Raw genomic sequence first — 21,956 nt, 5'->3', positions numbered from 1 at the left:
ACTTGTGATTGTCTTACGTCAACTCGACACAAGATAGTCATTTGGTGAAGAGGAATCTCAATTGAGAAAAATACCTCCGTCAGATTGCCTGTAGGCAAGTCTGTGGGGGCATTTTCTTGATTAATGATTGACAGGGGAAGGCCCAGCCCATGGTGTGGGGGGTGCGAGGACAGGTGGTACTGCTGGCTGCGCAATCTGTGGAGAACAGGTCGGTAAAGGTGCACTCTTCCACAGCCTCTGATTCAGTTCCTGACTCGAGTTCCCGCCTGACTTCTCTTCATGCTATATGGAAGTATAAGCAAAATAAACCCTTATTCTTCCCAAGTTGTTCTGGGTCACTATGACATTTTTTTTTCCTCCTGCCTTCAGACACTGGGTACATGGTCCTGACCTCAGACTGGAGTCAAAACACACACCAGAGGTCCCCACAGAGTTTGGTGGGGGGGCACTCTAGGCTCTCCTATGCACACGTGGTAGGTCTTGAGACTCCCTGGCCTCCTCAGCCACATAAACCAATTCCTCCGTGTGTATCTACAGGTGGACAGACCAAGACTCATCACCTAGGAATCTGTCAGAAATGCCAGCTTTCTGACCAGACACAGAGAATGGCTAGACTGGACTCAGAAAACCCCAAACTCGCCCTCCAGAGGACTCACCTGGGCATGGAAATCTGAGGGTCCCTGATAGGAATGACATATTTAAAGGGTTCATTCCTTTAGACTGCCATGGTATTTGGGCTAAATTTCCACTTAATCTATTAGGTATAGTTATTGATTTTTTTCCTAATATACCTTTGAAAGTAAAGTCAAATCAAAGGAAGGTTTGAATTCATCAAAAGTGGCAAAGAGTAATGCCAAATTTAGCAACTGACTTTCATTTTCCCCTCACTTGAGCTGTGGATTCAGTTCTTCCTAGAGTTTGGAAGGGCATACCTCTGCTTACATTTATTGGACATCCCACCACACAGGGTCACAGCAGCAGAGGCAATATCCCAGACTGGCCTAAAAACAGCCGAGGTCCCTGCTTCATCGTGGCCCACCTAGGAACTCCTGGGAAACTCTGTGACCGCAATTTCAAAACACATAAGTGAGACTTTGTCACGCAGCCCTCATCACAGAGAAGTCATGAGGATCAAGAGTCTGAAGTTACTGCCACCTGTGACCCAAAGACTCAGAGACTGAGACAGGGGGATAACAACTCAAAAAAGGAAGGGAAAGAAGAAAAGAAGGAAGGAAGGAAGGAGGGAAGGAAGGAAGTTTTGAAGGAACAAAAGCAAACAAAAACAAAACAAAACAAAAAACTTGCTGTTGTGCAGCAAGCAGGCCTCAGTGTCCAAAAATAATTTTATTATAAATTGTTTAGTTTTAAATGCTTCTGAACACACCTGAGTCCATAGAAGACATGGGATACAAACATCTAAATTGCTTTTTACATGAAGCACCATTAAGTAATTATTTAAAAGGATAGAGAGAAGAACAAAGCCAGTTACAAATAGCTTGTTCTGGGCTGGATCCTAAAAAAGTAACAATACAAACAAACAAACAAACAAACACAAGTAACACAACCCACAAAAAGTGTATGAGACATCCAACTACAAATACTGTGACCAAGAGAAAGAACCTCCAAAGAGTTTCCTTACAGATCCTTTAACTGACAGTGAGGAAGAAGCCAGGGCAAGATTCATACTTGACAGAGTAGCCAAGGATAGGACTGGAAGATTTTTTTAAAATGAGATCTTGGCTGAAGTAGGAGGCAGGCAACATTCCAAGTTTCTTTGACTTCATTCAGTGAGCCTTTTCCTTCCTTCTTGTGGTTAACACTATAATGCTTAATATTATAATTAAAAGATCAAAGCACCATTTACAAAGTAGTCACTTCAGGATCTTTTACACTCATACTGGGTAGCTGGAAGTGGTGGTCCATGCCTTTAACTCCAACACTCAGAAGGCAGAGGCAAGCAGATCTATTGGAGTTTAAGGTTATCCTGGTCTAACTGAGACCCTGGGTCAAAAAAAAAAAAAAAAGTAAAAAGCTTAAATATATTTAGAATATATTTAGTATTAGCACCGTTGTTGAATACTCCCTTCAATGCTGAGGACAGAGGCACGAACAGGCCTGATCTGTTAATTCACCTGAGCCCAGACCCCTTAGCAATCACATAACCCTAATCTGTCAATCTGTTCCTCAAGCAAGGAAGAGCCCCATTCCTATCTCAGGGCCTTTGAAAATGTCCCATGGTTATGCCTCAGAACACCTGTCCCAACCTTCACACACAGCAGATGCTATTAATCCTCAGGTGTCAGTCACCTCTCAGGGAACGCTTGTGTGGTCTAGGCTAAGCCATGGGCTCCCATTTCAGGGTCTCTTAGCTTATTGCCCATTAGTCATGCTGTCTGGCGTTCTTGTCACCACACTGCAAGCTGCACAGGGGCTGGCACCATGCCTGTCCTTGGCTGTGTTTCTAACACCAAGCTCAGGGTCTGGTTGCACAGAAGAGAGTGGATTTTTAACACTTCCATGCACTGCCTTCCCATCCCAGAGTGGTCAGCTAATTTCAAAGTGAAACTTCAATTCCTTCTGGCCCGTCAGATTCTCAGGCATGCCATAGTGTCAGAGTGAAGGCTGCCAACAATGTTCTGATTTCCAGAAGAAGGAACAAGAAAAAGATAAGCAGGTGTGAGCCTTTTAATTGAAATAGCCAGCAGACTCCAGGAGAAAGAGCCTAAGAATTGGGCTTGAGAGCTGACTCAGCAGTCAAGAGTGGGGGGNGGGGGGGTGGGGGTATGGGGGGTGGAATATGAGAGAGTTGGGGGGTAGGGGGTGTTGGTGTTGTGCTCTAGAGTCTGGGTACCTTTCTCAGCACACTCTGGGGCACCAGGCATACCCAAGGAATACAGACATATATATGCATGCAAGTACTCATTAACAGAAAATAAAAATGAGTAAATCTTGTGGGGTCATAGTGTCGTACGCCTTTAATCTCAGCACTCAGGAGGCAGAGGCAGGTGGATCCTCTGTGAGTTCAAGGCCAGCCTGATCTACAAAGCAAGTTCGAGGGCAGCCAGTGCTGTTACTCAGAGAAACCCTGTCTCGAGGAAACAAACAAAATGAAACTATAAATCACAATAGCCTAGTATAGAGAATCTGGTCCTACACCTCATTGTGGAAACTGCTATAGCTTCCAGATGGACAGCCTCATGGGGGGTGGGGGGGATGTCACACTATGTAGCCCTGGCTTGTCTGGAAGTCAATACAGATTCCAGGCTGGCCCTGAACTCAGGTCTATCCACCTGCATTGCCTCTCCTGTACTGGGATTATCATGAATATTTCGTCATTTCCATACTTCCCAAGGAGTGACATGGTTTTCCCCCATGATCATATATATGTCCCTTTCCCACTTTCCCCTTCTGCTCTCCTGAACTCAATTCTCAAGATGCAAGATACCGAGGAGACTGGACGGGCATGGACTCCTAAAGCTAAGACATCCAGAAGACATAGCTCCAGAAGACATAGCTCCCGAGCCAGGGGGAAAGAAGGAAAGTAAAAAATACAAGCAACCCAGAGACAGAACGGAAACAACATCAGGTAGAAAGTGGAAGAAGGTGCCAGGCAGTGGTGGCTCACGGTTTTAATCCCAGGAGGTAGAGAGGCAGGCAGATCTGAGTTTGAGATCAGCCAGGCCTACAGAGTGAGTTCTAGGATGGCCAGAGCAACACAGAGAAACACTGTCTCGAACAAACAAACGAACAAAACAAAACAAAACCAAGAAAAAAATGCACTAGGATCCAAAGGGCCTCACGAGGGAGGGAAGGCGACTGCTCCCCACCCCTAACCCACCAGCTCTCCTGATTCCAGGTCACTTCCCAGGCTTTTGGAGAAGGGGGGTTATCTGTGGGGCTTAAGCTCAACGATGATACTGCTTAAGATCTGCAATTAGGCTCACATTCAGTGTGGGGGGGGGGAAGGGAGGGGCTGGAAACACTGCTCAATGGCAAGCTCCTGGGGTTTTTTTATATAAACATTTTAACAGCTTGCATGAAAAAAAAAAGTTAAAATGGAAACTTCTGCTTAGAGTTATTAACATATATCTAAAACCAATACTGAAAATTACAGCTGTCACCAATGAAGGCTGTTTATCCCAACTGCTGTGTGTGTGCCGAGCGTGAGTGAGTACCCACATGTTTCCCAACAGGCTTGCAACTCTGAGTATCTCAAGTCCTATTTGATGGTATCAAGACTCTAACATCCCACACAAGAAAGCCAAGTCCTTGATGTCAACAGCTTCAGAGAAAAGACTAAAACCCACCAAGTACATTTTTTCCCAATGGTACATCTTTCTTTTTTTTTTTTTTTTTTTTAATGTTTCCCTGGGGACCTTTCTGACCCCCACTACTTTGTGTGTGCCACCCCCAGCCCCAATTAAGCATTACTAGACCCTCTGGAGGCCCTGAGGAGATGAAAGCAGCCCCAGGAAGAACCAAGCTGGCTTCCTCCACACAATGGCCAGCCACCTGCACAGGGATTTAGTCCCCCACTTCCTGGTTCCTATGTCCTGGACTCACTGTTCCCCAGAGTCCAGAGAACAAGGAGAAAGAACAAAGGAGCCAGGTGGCTGCGACAGAGGGAGGAGAGGGACTCTTCTGTTGTCACGCGCACATACACGCGCGCGCGCGCACACATACACACACACACACACACACAGCACAGCCTGTGGTTCGAGGAAGCCAGGTTGCTTGCACCTCAAGCTGTGTGTTGAGACAGCTGTTAGAACCAGAATTGGGGGTGTGTGGGGGGGGTCATTTTTAGAGATTCCCCAGACGTTCACTTTACAGGAAGAGAAACTCCTCACCATGAGACAGGCTGTCTTGGAACACTGCGGCGTTTCCTCCTTCTGGCATGAAAAACTCCTCTTCTTTCCAAGAGCCCAGTGTGATGATGACCACCCCACCCCCACCCCCACCCCTGCCCCCACTCAGGAGGCTTAGGCGGGAGCAGAGAAAATTCTGAAGGCTAGCCTACACCAGATACAAGAAAGGACGAGGGAAAAACAAAAGTGGCAACTGAAGAAAGTTTAAATGAACTAAGTCACCAACAGGCATGAGGCTCCTCTCCCAGGGGCAGAGACTGGGATGCTGGCATGCTGGGATGCTGTGGGATGCTGGGATGCTTAGGTTGGGATGCACTCATATCAAGTCCAGGGAGTTGAGGTTTTACAAAGGGTTCTGACCAGCAGTCACTAGTCTCTAGAATGCTTCCTAATATAGACCAGGAAGAAATATCAAAGTAGGACAAAGGAAGAAATGAAACCAGAAACCAGTTAAATTGAAAAATTTACATACATACACCTCTCTATTTTCCAGTGGAAGTAATAACAAAGAAAGGAAGACATTTCCTTGGACTTTTTTTTTTTTTTTGATGGAATCAGGATATTAACTGCAGTATCACATCTATAATTTGATACAATGCATTCTTCAGCTAGATCATAAAGCTCCGGTCACTTATATTCCTTCCATTTATTCTCTCCTTGTATAGTATCTTTATTACATAAAGATAATATGATCAATAAAAACTTTTAAAAACCTGATTAGAAAAAAATTCAACAGCACAGCAAAATATTCTATGTTGGTTTCCTTCCAAAGATGCCTCAAGATACATTTTAAAAAGCAGTAAATAAGGCCCGTAAGTAGGCTCAGGGACAGAAATCACGGTTGTTAGCACAAAAGCAGAAAAGGCCTCTAACAAAATGTAACACCCCCTTCATGACTAAAAGCCCCGAGGGTATCTGGAATAGAAGGAGCATAGCTAAATGCCATAAAGTCTCTACAAGACAAGCCTAGAGGCAAGCATCATAACGGCAGATTAAACCTGATAATCAGTTACTCTAAAATCAGGAAGTGAACCAGGGTGGCCACACTCTGTTCTAATTCAATGTAATTCTAGATGTCCCAGCCAGGGCAGTAAGACAAGAGATTTAAACATAAAAGGGATACATTCAGGAAATTAGAAAGTCAAACAGTTCCTATTGGGAGACAATGGTCTTTATACTTAAAGACCCTAAAGACTGCACCAGAAAACTCTCAGCTCTAACAAACATGTATAAAAGAGTAGAAAATAAAAAAAAAAAAGTAGTTTTTCTATTCCTCAACAATGAAGGAACCATGTATGAGAGCAATCAGAAAACAATCCCGTTCTCAATGGCTTCAAGAAACAAAATATCTAAAGATAAATGTATTGAAGGGACTTAAATACTCTGCAACATAAACGCTGAAGAAAGAAGCTGAAGGCACTTAAGATAGACCATATGCCCAGATAAACATGGTTAATAATGTAAAAATGGCTTTACCACCAAAGGCAACAAACTCTCCACCAGTATTCCAAAGGCATTTTTCATCTAAATGGGAAGGGGAAAGGGTAGTGTGTTCTAAAGTTCACATGGAAACACAAAAGGTCCCAAATAGCCCAATCAACCCTGGACCCAAAATAAATAAATAAATAAATAAAAGATGCTGACGATGTCTTAATACCAGAGTCAAACGGCACAAGGCTAGTCATGTGGGACACGGGGGAAGAAGACTCAAAAATAAGCTCAGATCTAGCCAGCTCATTTTTGTATTGCTTTTGTTTTTCGAGACAGGGTTTCTCTGTGTAGTCCTGGAACTCTCTCTGCAGACCAGGCTGGCTCCCAAGTGCTGGGATTAAAGGTGTGTGCCACTGCCACCACCACCACCACAGAGCTTTCCCCATCTCATTTTTAACAAGGTACCAAGCAAGAACAGACCCTGGAGAAAAGACAAGACGGGGCAGGTGGTTTCTGATTTGTTTCAGTTTTTGATTCTGTACAACAAAGTAAGGAATGAAGAGATAGCATATACAACACGGGGAAAAATGTTTGCCAGACATTCACCTGACAGAAGATAAATATCCAGAATATACGAAGAACTTAAAAATTAAACATAAACAAAAATAATCTAATCAATAAGTAGGCAGGTAGATTAGACAGAAGTTCTTCTAATAAGTAAAAGTAGGCAACCGATATGTGTTCAAGATCCTTAGCCGTCGTAGAAATGCGTATCAATAGCACATTGCAGGCCAGTGGATAAAGGTGCTCGCCACCAATCTGATGGCTTCAGTCACATCCCCTGAACCCACACAGTGGAAGGAGAGAACAGATTTACGTTGTCCAGCCCTCCACACTGGTGCTTGTGGAACACACATCAATGTACATGCTCATACACCAAAAATAAATTTTAAAAAATTAAAACTACTTCCGATCCCAGTCAGAACAGCCATCGTAGAAAGAAGCAAACAAACAAAACCCATATAAACAAAACCCAAAACAAGGTGCTGGAACGGGTCAGAGAGGAGAGGGCGCGATCCTGATAGAGGGCAGGTGAGAGCTTAAATTCGTGCATACGGAAATCAGCATGGATGTTCTACGGAAGAAAATAGCTCTGTTATCCAGACTGGCCAAGCCTATCTTGAATCAAAGCAGCTGTAATCAACCACCTCACTCTCAGGAGACCTGGGCTATTAACAATCCTGTGGTGGAAGGAAAACAAAAAACAAAAACAAAAACAAAACTCACGAGATCCTCCCGTGGTCCGGCCCTCCCAAGGTTATAGAAGTAGAAAACTATTTCTCGGTGGGTGGTGGTAGAGGGTGTGACTGGACACCTGTCAGTCATGAAGGCTCTGTGGTGGAGTTATTAGTGTGGGTTAGCAAAGCCGTGGACAGAACTCGTCAGTGGTACAGCTTCTCCTACTTGTCCAGGTTTCTGGTGATAGAACCCACTCTTCTGAAACGAACTTGCGAATACCATTCGTTCACCACTTGACCCAAATCCCCACCCTTCCTCTGTCGATGCCTTCCCAGTCTGGGGTAAATAATAGCCTTTCTTCAGTTTTCCTTTTCTCAGGAAAAGTCATGAGACAACTGCCAGTTACTTGAACTTCAGCATTCTGAGACTCCTTGGTACATACACAAGGAATTCTAAGTCAGCATACCATAAAAAAGTACATGATACACACCCAAGAAAATATCATATGAAATCCATTATTTTGTACAACGAATATACACTAATAAATGTGAGTGCTCAAATTACTAGAGAAATATGCCACTAGGAATGCTTTTTTTTTTTTTTTAAATCACATCCTTTCTTATATTTCCTAGGCAACCATGGATATGTCAATACATGATGGGGTTAGAGAGTTTTTCTTCCCAGGCTGGGGAACAGTACCGCCGCCCTTTGCATGTGAAGCGAGCATAGAACCACCAAGTTCTATTCAGGCACTTTGTACAGTTGTACTTTGAGGCAGTGTCCCATCAAGTTGCCCAGGCAGGCCTTGAACCGACAATCCTCCTGCCTCAGCTTTCCAAGTAGTGGAAACTACGGGCCTGTGCCAGCAGGCACATCGGATGGATTTTGTCACACAACTCAAGAACACCACTTTGTAAATGCATATTGACTCACTTGTATCCTCTTGTCGCTCATTCTTGGCAAATAACCCTGTTGCTTACAGTTAAAAATAGAGCTGGGAAGCACTCAGGGACATCTATACCAGCCACTGAGGGTCAGTATCAAGTTCACCTGTATCAAGTTCACCTGTAAAGAAGGATGCTCCCAGTAAGTAGCAGTCCTTCAGAAAGCCTTCCTAGCCTAACAACAAGACAGAAAATCTGCTGCTGGCTGCCAGGAGTGAGAAACCTCTCCCTGGCCACTTTCTCTAGTTGTTCATAATATAGTTGGCAATGACTACTGACATTATTTGTGTCCGTAATATTATAGTTATAAAGGGTCTTTCTCCCCCCACCCCACCCCCATACAGGGTTTCTCTGTGTAGCCCTGGCTGTCCTGGAACTCACTCTGTAGACCAGGCTGGCCTCCAACTCAGAAATCCACCTGCTTCTGCCTCCTAAGTGCCGGGATTAAAGGTGTGCGCCACTAGTCAGCATAAAGGGTCTTAGTACACGTAAGATTTAGTCAAATTAAAAAGCATGATAAATAGTTCTCTTAAACACAGAAAAAAATATATTCTAACACAGATACAAACTTCACCTTATGGAAAATAGGGGTGGGGGAGGGGAGAATAGAGCGGTATTTATCTACAGTCCTGACTAAATGAACACACACACACACACACACTGACACACTGATCTGGATGGGTTTTTTTGTTTGTTTAAATAGATAACCAAGTGCACATACTTGACTAAATGTATGTGCATGGGTCCCATTCATCTAATTGACGAGTGTCTGACCTCACATAGCTGTCATATTTGTGGTGTAGGCACAAACCATCCACTCTACTCTGCTCACTACGCTTCTCTTGCTACACACTAGATCTCTTGACATTTAATCCTATCTAACGGCCATTAGCTCCCTTCCAGAACTGGAACACGATCAGCCATCACTGGAAATAAGACCGCATCAATATCCTGCTCCAAACCTGTTCTCCACCACATTTTCCTTAATCGGTGAAAGCTGCTGTGGGTGTTGATGGGGCTCTAGAGCAAGGCTATCTATTATTTGTTTATTGGTGTTCACCACTTCGGAAGAGAAGACTGACGTCAGTCGTACTTTTAAAGTACAAAGAAAACAAATAGAAAAAGACCTAAATACACCCACAGACAGTAATTCGAAGGAGTGGACCCACCCGCATCCAATGCCTAATCTGCAGTCAGTATGGCCCGTAGTTATTTTAATCAGCTCTCTAGCACCAGCTTTGAATCGAACACACTCGTCTCCACCACCCATTCTTGCTGTCTCATATACTAAGCCAATGCTAACATTTAAACTTGTTTACTTCCTTCCAGTGGATTTAGATTTACACATTGTGGCACTAGAAGATATTCCTGAGCATAGAATCAGCTCCCAGCACACTCACCAGGACTTCCCTAGTGGGTTTTGCAAATTCAACTCCTTCCCCATTGGCGTCGTGTCTCCCAGTATTTGCTTGACCCTTGGAACCAAGACACTGTTAGCCTCAGCTTGGAGGGGCTCACAACATTTAACCAGCCATCAGTCGTTCACAGCAAACGGAACAGTTATCACCGAATGAGCAGCCGCGGTGTTTGGACTGCCATTTGAGAAGGCTGAAAAGGGACACCAGGAGAGTCGCTAATTAGCTCTTCTCAGCCCCTTTAGCCCCAAATGTTTCAAATGGTACCAGAGCTGGGAACACAGTTTTGACATTGTTGAGATAATGACTTGATTTGTTCCCAAAAACGCCGAGAGAGCTACTGCCAGTCTATCTGGTGAGAACCTTCCAAACGCTGTCCTCAGAGCCAGACGCAAGGCTGCCTGCAAGTCGGAGGACACTTCCTGTCCCTTCCCAAGACTGACAGTCAAGGGGCCACACACTAAGGCCTCGTCAACCTCTCAGCGTATTATCGGCTGCTTTTGATGAACCAAAGCAATGTCTCTGGGTTGCCAAAATAGAATGTGCTGACCCATAATTATGAAAACGCAGATGTCTGACAAAGTGCCTGGAGACAGGAATGCAGACGCACAGAATATCTCCCACTTTGTACAGGTGGGGTGCGAATGGCTACAGGAGGCTGAGCAGTGAGGAACTTCTACCTGGTGACAAAGACTTGGGAACACCCTGCCACAGGTCAGGGAACAATGGTGACAAGTGCCACAACCTGCAGAGAACGGTGAGCTACTGTTTTCAGACATGCCTCCAGACCCACCTTCCTCACTATTAAAATCTTGAAAGGTCTGTCTGTCCACGGGGCCTTTCTCCACCTTTGCACAAGTGGCTGGGCCAGCCTTCCGCTCACCTGCGTACACTCCCAGGGCTCTGCTCTCAGACCTTTCTCACACACTCACACTGGAGACATTTCCTCCAGCCTGCTATTTCCTAGTACCTTGCTCGCCAAACTAAAAAAAATCACCGAGATTTCCCACCACCCTCCAGAAACAGCTCGAGATTTCTTTTCTCAGCATACCCCTAAGGTCTACACCCCCCCCCCCATCCAACGCACACCCAACCCCACTCTCCGGTGCCAGGGCTCGAACTTCGCTCCCTCTGGTCTAACACGGCACGTTCACCGTCCTTTCAGAGCACTCGTCTCTGCTCCACCTCTCCCAGAAGGTTTCTTCTCTGACTTTCTGGATGATTCCCACCGTTGGGTGTCTATACAGGCTGTGTGTGCTACTCCCACCAGAACCCTGACTGACGCTGCTTACTGGCCTATTTCTCCAACTACACAAACTCCATCTCTTACAGCTCCAAACCAGTCTCAACCTGACTTACCCTACACACTATATTGACTTGTCTCTCCGTGAACGGCCAACCTCTAACCCACAGTGACTCATTATCACCAGTGAGCACAGTAAGTACCAAGCCGTCAGACATCCTCTCTGTGCCATAGCTGCGGCTATGCGTCAAGGAAGGCAGGCGCTGGCCGCCAGATTTGACAACCTTGACTTCAATCCTGGGGACTCACGTGGTAGAAGTGAAAACTGACTCTAATCAGCATGTGTGCACGCATGTTCACACACACACACACACACACACACACACACACACACACACACACGATTCCAGGCCCCGATAGTACACTTAAAAGCTGACTATAGTTCCAAACTATGCGTCATTCTGCATCCAAACTCTACATTCAGTAACCTTGACTCCAGTCATATGCAATGTAACACATTAAATTCTTCAGCTGTTGCCTCAAAAAAAAAAAAAAAAAAAAAAAGTTGACTGCACCCCATGATCCGTGAAACTTACGCCTGGGATGCAAAGAGGGTTCAGCAAATATGCAAATCAATACATATGATATACCACATTAACAAAATCAAAAGCTAAAATTTTATAATCACCTTAATAGGTCCAGAAAAAGCATCTGACAAAATTTTATATGCCTTAATGATTAAAAAAAAAAAAAAAACCCTTTCAAAGATGTATAGAAGAAATGTACTTCAACATAACAGTCTGTACATAACAATCTCACCATCAACCCCAGACTCAGTAATAAAAAGCCAAAAGCTTTTCCTTTAAAATCAGAAATAACACAAGAGTACCCACTCCTGTCAGTTCTAGATAGTATAAGACCCCACCTGAGCAATAAAACAAAGGGGGAAAAAAATCCATTCAACTCACAGAGGACGTTAGATTGTCTGTTTGCAGACAATATGATCTTAAATATCAAAAACCATAAAAATTGCACTAGCAATTTGTTAAAATCAAAATATGAATTAGTTTTCTACATAGCAATTTCCTTGGAGATAAAACCTCCCATCTTGGAGACAAAGATGAAATATTCCACCCAGCAGGGAAGCACTTAAACTCAGGAAATAAACAATCCAAAGGCTTCAGGAAGTCCCTGAAGCTGACCAGATTCACTAGGCTTCCCACCCCCCCACCCCCCAACTCCGACACAAATATATATGCAATGACAACTGCTGGGAGACACTCTTGGACAAGCTGACTTGCCTAAAAGAGATGCAAACCAACAGAGCCATCTACCAGCTGAGCTGTCTGGAAGAAGCTGAAACCAGCTGAACCTCATAGAAAGAACCATCTCCAACCCTTTGAGCTTCCTGGAGATTGTGCCATGTACTCCAGGTTTCCAGCTTTCCTGATCTCTCACAAATGCTAGGGTGGGTTTGGTGGTGCAACTGTCTTTGAGTCCTATCTGCTCCTGTTATTAACCTTAGTAATCTCATTGGTTGACCCAGCTGGAATCCTTACCTTGGACTGTCAGTAGTTCTCTATCTGGGATAAGTAGATGTTTGTTCTTGTCTCTCAAGGAATAGTGTCACACAGAAGCATTCCAGACTGTAAAAACACCATGAAATATGTTGTGAACTATCCAAAATAGAAATTAAGAAAATAATCTCATTTACAATAGTATTAGTAAATAAAAACAATAGGAACATATTAAACCAAGAAGAGACCTGTAGACAGAAAGCTATATTTTTAAAAGACACTGAAAAAGGTACAAATAAATAGAAAGATACCATGTGAACATGGATCAGAATATAGCTGAAATGACTGCATTGCCTAAGCTAGATATAAATTCAACACAATCCCTATTAAACTGCCAGAGACATAACTGGTCACAGTAGCACACACCTTTAACACTAGCACTAGGGAGGCAGACGCAGGTCAATTTTGAGGCCAGTCTGGTTTTTAGGGTAAATTTCAGGACAGCCAGAGCTATAGAGAGATAACTTGTCTCAAAAAAAATAAAAATAAAAAAGAAGGAGGAGGAGGAGGAGGAAGAGGAGGAGGAGAAGGAGGAGAAGAAGAAGAAAAAGAAGAAGAAAAAGAAGAAGAAGGAGGAGGAGGAGGAGGAGGAGGAGGAGGGCAGTAACAATCTTCAGAGAAACAGAAATAAGTAATAACAATAACAAAACACTTAAAGTTTGCATAAAACCACAAAATGTTCCAAATAAAACAATCTAGAGGGAAAAAATGGACATGATACTTAAAAACTAGATATCTTTCAGTCAATAATGTTTATAAATATTTTTTTATATATTTACTACGCCAAAGGTAATATGTAAAATATATTTATGAGGCTTTTACTGTTTTACAAACCACAACAGTGGACCAGTGCCATCAGCAATGGAACTCTCATGCAAATCTGACTCCTAACCTCATTCTCTAAGCCAGTCTCAAACAAGGTGCTGCGTCCAGGGTACCAGCCCATAATCCTAGTAACCTGGGAGGGTCAGACAGGAGAGTTGCAAGTGGAAGGTTGGTCTGACTGGGTAACTAAGTGAAGTCCTAGGAATTTTCAAGTGGGGGGGGGGAGGGGGCATGTGGGCGTGGTGGGCGTGAAGATGCTATTGAGTCAGGCAGTGCCTGCCTATCATGTTCCAGGTCCTAGGATTAATTGCCAGCAGGAGGAGGGGAAAGGGGAGGAGGGAGGGAAGAAGAAGGAATATGATTCTAAACAATGAACCCTCTAGCTTCTGTCAGATCTAGGAAACCCTGAAGCCCACCTGTGGGAAGAACTGTTGGGCTCTGTAATTAAGTCAGGAATGTTACAACTTGAACTAGCTGCTGTTATCACAGTGTTAAAAATAGCTCTGGCCTGAGGCCACGTGTTTCTGAGGTACTGGGGGGATGGCTTTGTCCATCACAAAGTAACCTTTACTGGAGAGATAGAAACTGCCTTTCTCTTTCCAGGGAGAGCTGAGAACAAGCCCTGGATGTTTAAGACCTCTTTATGAAATTTTAAACATATAAAACACTTCTAGGTCCCTTGTCCAAGGTGCCTGGGAAAGGGGCATTTAAATTGTCATGGTTCATGACAGATGTTTATGTGCCTTTATTCCGTGGCAGACACTGTGCCTTAAACACCCACACACGTCCTAAATCACTCGTGTTTGCAGGGGAGAAACGGAGGCTTGGCTGAGGACCAGAGCCTGGAATGTTCTTTCCATCTTTCCCCAGTGGACTCCACCACAGCCGCCATTTGCACCTCCTCCGCCTTTAATCCCAGCACTGGAGAGGCAGGTAGATGTGAGCTTGAGGCTAGCCTGGTCTACAGAGCTCCAGGCTAGCCAGACCTACAATAGTGAGAGACTGATGTGGTTTCAGTGAGAATGGCCTCTACAGGCTCATAAATTTGAATGCTTGGTCCTCACTTGGTGTAAGTGTTTGGGAAAGGTTAAGGGGTGTGTCATGGTTGGAGGAAATGTGTCAGCAGGGTGAGCCTTGGCAATCAAAATCCCACACCATTTCCAGCTAGCTCTCTGCCTCCTGGTTGTATCTCAAAATGTAAGTAAACTCTTGGCTACTGTTCCAGCACCATGCCAACCCACCTGTGGCCATGTTCCCCATGGTGATGGTCGTACACTCTTAACTCTGAAACTGCAAGGACCCAACACAGTCTTTTGTCTGTAAGTTGAAGAGTCTTAGCACAGCAACAGAATAGTAAATAGGATTCCCTGTCTCGCAACAAAGGAAGAGTGGGATGGAAGGAGGGAGGTGGGTAGGAGGGACAGAGGGGGGAGAGAAATGAAGGGAGGTAGGGTGGGAAGAAAAGAAGAAGGGGGAAGGGAAGGGGAAGAAAGGAAGGAAGGGACAGGTGGTGGGAGGGAGGGAGGGAGAAATGAAAGGGGAAGGACAAAAGGGAGAGGAAAAAAGAGGGAGGGTGGGAGGGAGAAAAGGAGAGAGGGAAGGAGGGAAGAAGGAGAAGAGGGAGGAGAAGGGAGGAAGAGAGGGAGAAGGAAGAGAGGAAGGGAAGGAGGAAAAAGGAAAGGGGACAGGAAGAAGAGGATAAGAGAAACCCCAAATAACTGAAAAGCAGAAAGCTGTCTCCGCTCAACCTAGGCTTCCCGATACTCTGGCCTTGCTGATATTGTGGGCGATACAATTCTCAGCTCTGAGGCTGCCGTGGGCATCTCCACCCTACGTTCTGTAGACGCCAGTGACACCTCCCAAGTCACAGTGACCAGAAATGCCTCTGCACTCTGCTGAGTGACCCTGGAGAATTCCATGTACCACCATCCCGTGAGAACCAGCGCTCCGTGAAAGGTGAAAGGTGAAAGGTGAAAGGTGAAAGGCAGGAGCTGCAATCACACAGGGAGGACAATTACATCAGGTCATTTACTGCAGGGCTCCCTACACCTTGCATAGGCTGGTTCAAGTTTTCAGGTTTTTTTTTTTTTTTTTTTTTAAAACATACTGAAACACATTAATCAAACACAGACATCTTAAAAGAAAAAAACCAAAGAGACTCAAAAATTCCTTGCTTATCAAGGACTTGAAGGTATCCAGAGTTGGTGTGTACATTCTCCTAAACCAGGAGTCTGTTGAAAAATTAATTTAGCCCATCCATGCTTTGATCTTCTTGCAAATTATTTCCTTAGACAAGACGTAGCTTGTAAGGACCCAACAGGCTGGCCAGCTGTCAGATGGAAGCTGGCATCAAATTCCAGGTGTCTTGAGGAGAGGGAGGGGGCTTCTGCCCCCCACAAAGGGACCTTGCTGGGGAACACGCCAAAATGCCACAGAGGGTCCAATTTCCCAACAAAGAACACAGGATCAAACAGCTGTACAGCTCAGCTTCGCCTTCAAAGGAGACCGAGCCCTGTGGAGACTCCTCAGTTTCATAAACTGGCACTCATATTTCAGTTATGAATGGGTGTCTTGTGGGTGGCAGGCCTATTTCTTCAATTCACTGTAATAAGGAGGATAGTCGGTCACTAGGATAGTCCCTTCCTCACTGGGAAGAGGGGCTTCTACTCTTCAGCTCATCTAAATACAGAGGTTCTCAACCTTCCTTCCGAATGCTGCAAACCTTTAATACAATTCCTGGCTGATACGGTTATGGTGACCCCCTAACCATAACTTTATTGTCATTGCTACTTCATAGCTGTGATTTTGCTACTGTTATGAACTGTAATGTAAATACCTGTGTTTTCCAATGGTCTTAGGCGACCTCTGAAAGGGTTGCCTCAGGGTTCTTCAACCCGCAGAGGAGTGACCCACAGGTTGAATGTCTGCTCTAACTACTCGCCTGCAGGGTGCATGCCCCCAGTCCAGTGTGAGAGGTGCACTCGAGAAAATGCTCCTAGTCCTACCTATGCAAGCAACGTCTGTAAGCTGAGACCACACAGTGGACTGCATCACGGATGCACAATGCTACTCTGTAAAACAGGCAAGCAATGGTACCTCTTGAAACTGCTCTACTCCTAAATCCCCAAACTTGTGTACACATCACGTACAGAGCGAAGATGATTCTGCTGGCCGGATGGAGGCTAAGGATGCTGACGTGGAAACCGTATCCTGGATTTCCCAAATGAGGACAGTGTTATGATTATAAAAAGATAAAGATGTATAAGAATATGTTCTAAGGTGTGTGGTGAGGTGTGGGGGAAGGGCGTGCCCTGGCGGGCCCATGCCAAGGCATCCCTTCCCCATGAGGGACCAGACACACACGGGTATAGTATAGAATAGAGTTTATGTAGGGCATGCGGAGGGAAGTTAAGAGAGTAGTAGAGGCAGAGAGAGGGAGAGAGTAGAGAAGTAGAGGCCGGCCATGACCATGTGGAGAGAGGGGGTTAGGGGATGGGAGTGGGGGAGCAAGGGGTCAAGAGGCAAGAGAGCAAGAGTAAGAGAGAGAGGAGGGGCAAGCAGCCCCTTTTGTAGTGGGCCAGGCCTACCTGGCTGTTGCCAGGTAACTGTGGGGCTAGAGTCCAGACAGAATGCCAACAGCCAGTCTAATCATAAATCCTAAAGAACCGAAAGAAATGGAGAGGAAATTTGAAATGTAAATAGGGTTTACCCCTTGTAAATGGGATGTGGAGTGGGGGTAGGGTCATGATCCAGAAAAATCCATGCTGCCTCTATAAACCAGGACCAGGAAAAAGGGGTTCTGTGGCGGTCTGAATGAGAATGCCCCCACAGACTTATCTTTGAATGTTTGGTCCTCGTTTGGTGGAACAGCTTGGGAAGGATTAGAAGATGTGACATGGTTGGAGGTGTGTCGCGGGGGCGTGGCCTTTATAGCTTCAAAACCCCGTGCATTTCCAGCTGCTCTCCACCTCCTGGTTGTGTCTCAAAATGTAAGGTCTCAGCTACTGTTCTAGCACCATGCCTGCCTGTCTGCTGCCATGCTCCTGGTCATGATAGACATGGGGTCTAACCTCTGGAACCGTAAACTCTTTCTCTTAAAGTTGCCTTGGTTACAGTGTCTTTTTTTTTTTCTTTTTTTTAATAATTTGTTTTATGTATATGAGTACACTGTAGCTGTCTTCAGACAGACCAGAAGAGGGCGTCAGATTCCATTACAGATGGTTGTGAGCCACCATGTGGTCACTGAGAATTGAACTCAGGACCTCTGGAAGAGCAGTCAGTGCTCTTAACCACTGAGCCATCTCAGTGATAGAAGTAATTAAATCAGGCTCTTCAGAGGGAAACAGCTTTGTTGGAGTCTGGATTTTGTCCTAGAGAGATCCATATTGAATTTTTGACCCACATACTGTAAGGAAAGGGTTTGCATTCTCAGCATTGATATTGTGATTTATACTCCAGCAGAGATGAAGAAGTATTGCATACCAGGGGACCTGGCAGTAGGTGATGCTAAGAAAGAAAGTTTAAACAATGTGAGAGAGGCTTTGGAATTATGCACTGGATGAAGTTTGCAAGAATTGAGGGGAAACATGGTAGAAAATTTTTGGAATGGCTTGCAACTGTGAGGGCTCAGAGAAAACATGGCAGACAGCATAAATCACCTTAGAGGATACTCGGATTGTGAAGAACAGAAAATAACAAAAATACCAGCCCGTTTGCTGCCTATGTGCACTGAGGCCCAGTCCTCACAGCAGATTCCCCACCTATCTCACTCAAACTGCAGGAGGGAGCTCTCCTTAGAACATTTCCAAATCCTAGCCACTGGACCAAGGTCAACAATGTCTCAGAGGCTTTCTCAAGACTTGATCAGCAGTCAGGGTCACACAGGAAAAGCCCTCAGTTATAGGGCTTAACAGAATGAGCACTCAGAACGGTTATGTGAGTTATTTTCTGCTTGGAGAAGAAACTGACTGACAGGCCCACTGTCTTCCTTTCTCCCTCAAGAAAACACGTGATATGATCTCTCCTAGGAAAGGCTTAGAGGACCGACCTGGCACGGAGAAGGAACAGGCAGGTGGAGGACATCCAGAAAGCCACTGCTAAACAAAGGCAAGGTCTGGGGACTCAATGGGGGCTCCTCCAAAATGCAGGGGGCAGAGGTACCAAAGGCCGGGGAAGCTGCCCAAGGCTGCAGAAAGCAAAGTGGGAGGCTAAGTTGTTTCTCGGAGCGACCGTGTGGCTGGAAACCCTCCAAGTGCGGTCAGAGAACACTGGGCAGAGTCACTGCGCCACTCTCCGTGCCAACTTGGACAGGAAGTGATGTGTCAGGTCCCACGGTTGTTCAGCCAGCAGGAAGGGGTGATGGGGTAGCCTCAAAGAAAGCCATCACTCTTAATTCTCTAAGCCTGGCTTCCCACCTCAGCCTCTACCAGTCTCCAACCACATAATTATAACATAGAACTATCAAGCTAAAAACAAAACAAAAACAAAAGCAAAAAACAAAAAACACCATTCGACACTCCATGGGCAAGGCAAAGCAGATTTTATAGAAACATATAGAATGTTCTGTGGCAGAAGAATGACAGTTTCCCTTTCCTAATGTAAAAATAGTTTTAATGTGTATGCTTTTCATAAAAATGTATGTGAAGAAGACATCACGGGAAGAAGAAACATACTAAAAGCATGTGGCCTTTTTGCCTCTTAGTATCCATAGCCTTAACTGTCATAGTAGCTCATTCCCCAGGATTATGTCATCCAGGAGACTATCCTGTAACCCAGGGGGAAATCACCCTAGGACTTCTTCCCATAAAGCCAAGTAGGAATCAGTGAGATGGCTCAGCTACAGTTCAGTCAGGACCAACATGGTAGAAGGGGAAAACTGAATCCCACATGCAATCCCCCGACATCCACACATGCAGGGCAAAGCATACTTGTGTGGGTAGACACCCCCACACAAGCAAATACACAAAACATAATTTTTATTTAAAAGCCCAGCAGAGAATGATAACATCGGGCACGGTAGTCGGCACAGTCTACTCCAGAGCAGCCTTGCCTTTCCATTCATCCTTTCTAGATCTAGTTCCTGCTGAGAAGATCTCCCACCGGGCAGTTCCCCCAGCCAGGAGCAGGGATACAGACTTCAGTGAGGGTGCACACTGAGCAGCAAATTGCCTTTCAAAACAGAATGGACTTCAGAAGTTCTCCCAACAGTCCCATTGTTGGGGGTCACAGAAGCTGCAAGGACCTACATTTCTGTATTACATTTTCTGAATTTCCCCAAGTCGAGCTGCTCTAAGGGCTCATTCTTCACACACCCACGATGCATTACTGCTCAATGCCCTTTCCCAGTGAAGCAAGACAGGCAGCAAAAGTCCAGGGCAGGGGGTAGGGGACTGTCCCTGCTGTCTGTCCCTGACCCCCTTCCTGCTCATCTCTGCTAGGGCCTGTGCAGAAGAGCTCAGAAGGGAAAGATGCTGGGTGGCACAGCCTTATCTCACCCTCCTATGGAATCTGGGCGTGTCAGCTGGTAAGCTTCCAGATCCTCCCAAACTGGACTGATTTTGTTTTGCTTTTCATAAACAGGAGAAAGGGAAGGCTTGACTCACAGTTATATAATGAACTCGGCTACAGAAAGCAAATTCCAACCTAGCGCTCAAAGGAGAGCTGTAACATGTAGAAACCATTCCAAAGCCTTGGAGTTCATAGCTTTCTTATTCTATCTGCCCACTCCAGCTGGGCCCTCTGGGGTCCCTCACGTCTTAGCAATCATGGCCACCTTCAACAGGGACGATCTGGACACCAGAATGACAAGATTTACACACAGGCACACATGCAGGCATGCACGCACCCACACATTCACGCACCTATATGTACATATATACTTATCTTTCATATGTACACATGTAATTATAGATGTATACTATATTCTAAAGACATGATGTTTCACTTCATCTTTCCTGCCCAGGTTCAGTGTACTATGCATGTCTTACCTGTCTGGCCTTACAAAAAGTGGGAATTTCTATGTCCACTCTTCAGATGAGGAAACTTAACTTTAAACAATTTAACCTAAAGTCACAGGCTGGCAACTCTAAAGCCTGGGCCAAACTCAGGTGCCTAGCCCAGGGGACTAACTCCTATGACACACTCTCAATAGATGTGAAATTCAACTATGACTCCTTCAAACTGCCCTCCGGGTTCAACAAATCTTACTGGCCAAATAAAGGATCATCACACACACACCCCACCCCATCTTTTCTCCGCCTTCCAATCTTTGTTCCTACATAAGAAACTGTCACTCAACCAACCCTGCTGCTGACCCACAGAAAGTCAGTCTCTCCAAGGTGCTGACTTCAAGGAAACGCAAATATTCGGAAGACCGCCCTCTTCAGAGAGGACCATCCCTGTAGGTCAAAAATCCAGCTCCAAAACGATTCTGACCAGCAAGGGCACGGTGGTAGATGGTGGAGTCTCTTCTGCAAGCCACCCTGCCTTCTAGCACAGCCATCTCCCTGCCCCCTGCCGCAGCTGTGTACACATGCTTTAGCATGACTCAAGGGCCACTTTGGCTCTGTGGCCAAAAAAAAAAAAAAAAAAAAAAAAAAAAAAAAAACCAACAGCAACAAAGGTCTGGCTGGCTTCTGTGGAACTGGGAGCCTGAGCCAAACAGCTTGGTGAAGACTTTACATGAGGTTAGAGCTCCTGAGTATTAATTCTATATCTAAATAAAACAATATCTAGGAAGCAGCAGAATGGCTTTCCCCCAGGCAAGGTTTTGGATAAGAGTTCAGTGGAGCACAGCTTCTGTTTAGGAAGATGAAGAGGATGCTGGCCATATAGTAATATGACTGAGTCAATCATTGTGGCACTGCACTTAAAAAGGCTAAAAACTGGGTCAATGCATGGTGGCATATGCCTTTAACCCCAGCACTCTGGAAGCAAAGATGGCAGATCTCTGGGAATCTGAGGCCAGGCTGGTCTATGAAACAAGTTCCAGAACAGCTAGAGCTGTTACACAGAGAAACCTTGTCTCAAAAAACAAACAATGCTTATAAAAAATGCTTATAAACAGAACTAGGAGTGTAACTCAGTGGACAGTGCCTAACATGTGAAGCCCTGGGTTCTATACCCAGAACCAGAGGAAGGAAAGAAGGAAGGAAGGAAGGAAGGAAGGAAGGAAGGAAGGAAGGAAGGAAGGAAGGAAGGAAGTTAGTTAAAATAGAAAAATAAAAGATCCCATCTCAATACACAGATGTTCACCCCACCTCTGGCCTCCTACCTGCAAACACATAAGCACACATATACCTATTTACAGTAAATATACCTATACACATGCTTACATACCACACAGATACATGTAGTAAGGGGGGAAATGAATGCTACTGAGCCCCTGAACACACACACACTCACACTGGGGGGGG

The 21,956-nt window shown here is 45.1% G+C and overlaps 1 protein-coding gene across 6 annotated transcripts in view; it reads right to left on the bottom strand.

Moving 5' to 3' along the window:
- Kank1 (KN motif and ankyrin repeat domains 1) overlaps positions 1–21,956 on the bottom strand; it is a 190,125-nt gene that overhangs the window by 142,135 nt on the left and 26,034 nt on the right. For 5 of the 6 annotated variants that reach the window (XM_021195604.1, XM_021195613.1, XM_029536852.1 and 2 more), the window contains exon 2: positions 12,700–12,786. The exons of the other annotated variant lie outside the window; for it this stretch is intronic. The gene's annotated coding sequence lies outside the window, so the exon portion shown is untranslated. The remainder of the gene's footprint in view (positions 1–12,699; positions 12,787–21,956) is intronic. 6 annotated transcript variants of the gene reach the window in all.

Source organism: Mus pahari, chromosome 1, assembly GCF_900095145.1.
Source record: "Mus pahari chromosome 1, PAHARI_EIJ_v1.1, whole genome shotgun sequence".
Classification (NCBI taxonomy): domain Eukaryota; kingdom Metazoa; phylum Chordata; class Mammalia; order Rodentia; family Muridae; genus Mus; species Mus pahari.
This window is presented reverse-complemented; position numbering and strand designations above follow the sequence as displayed.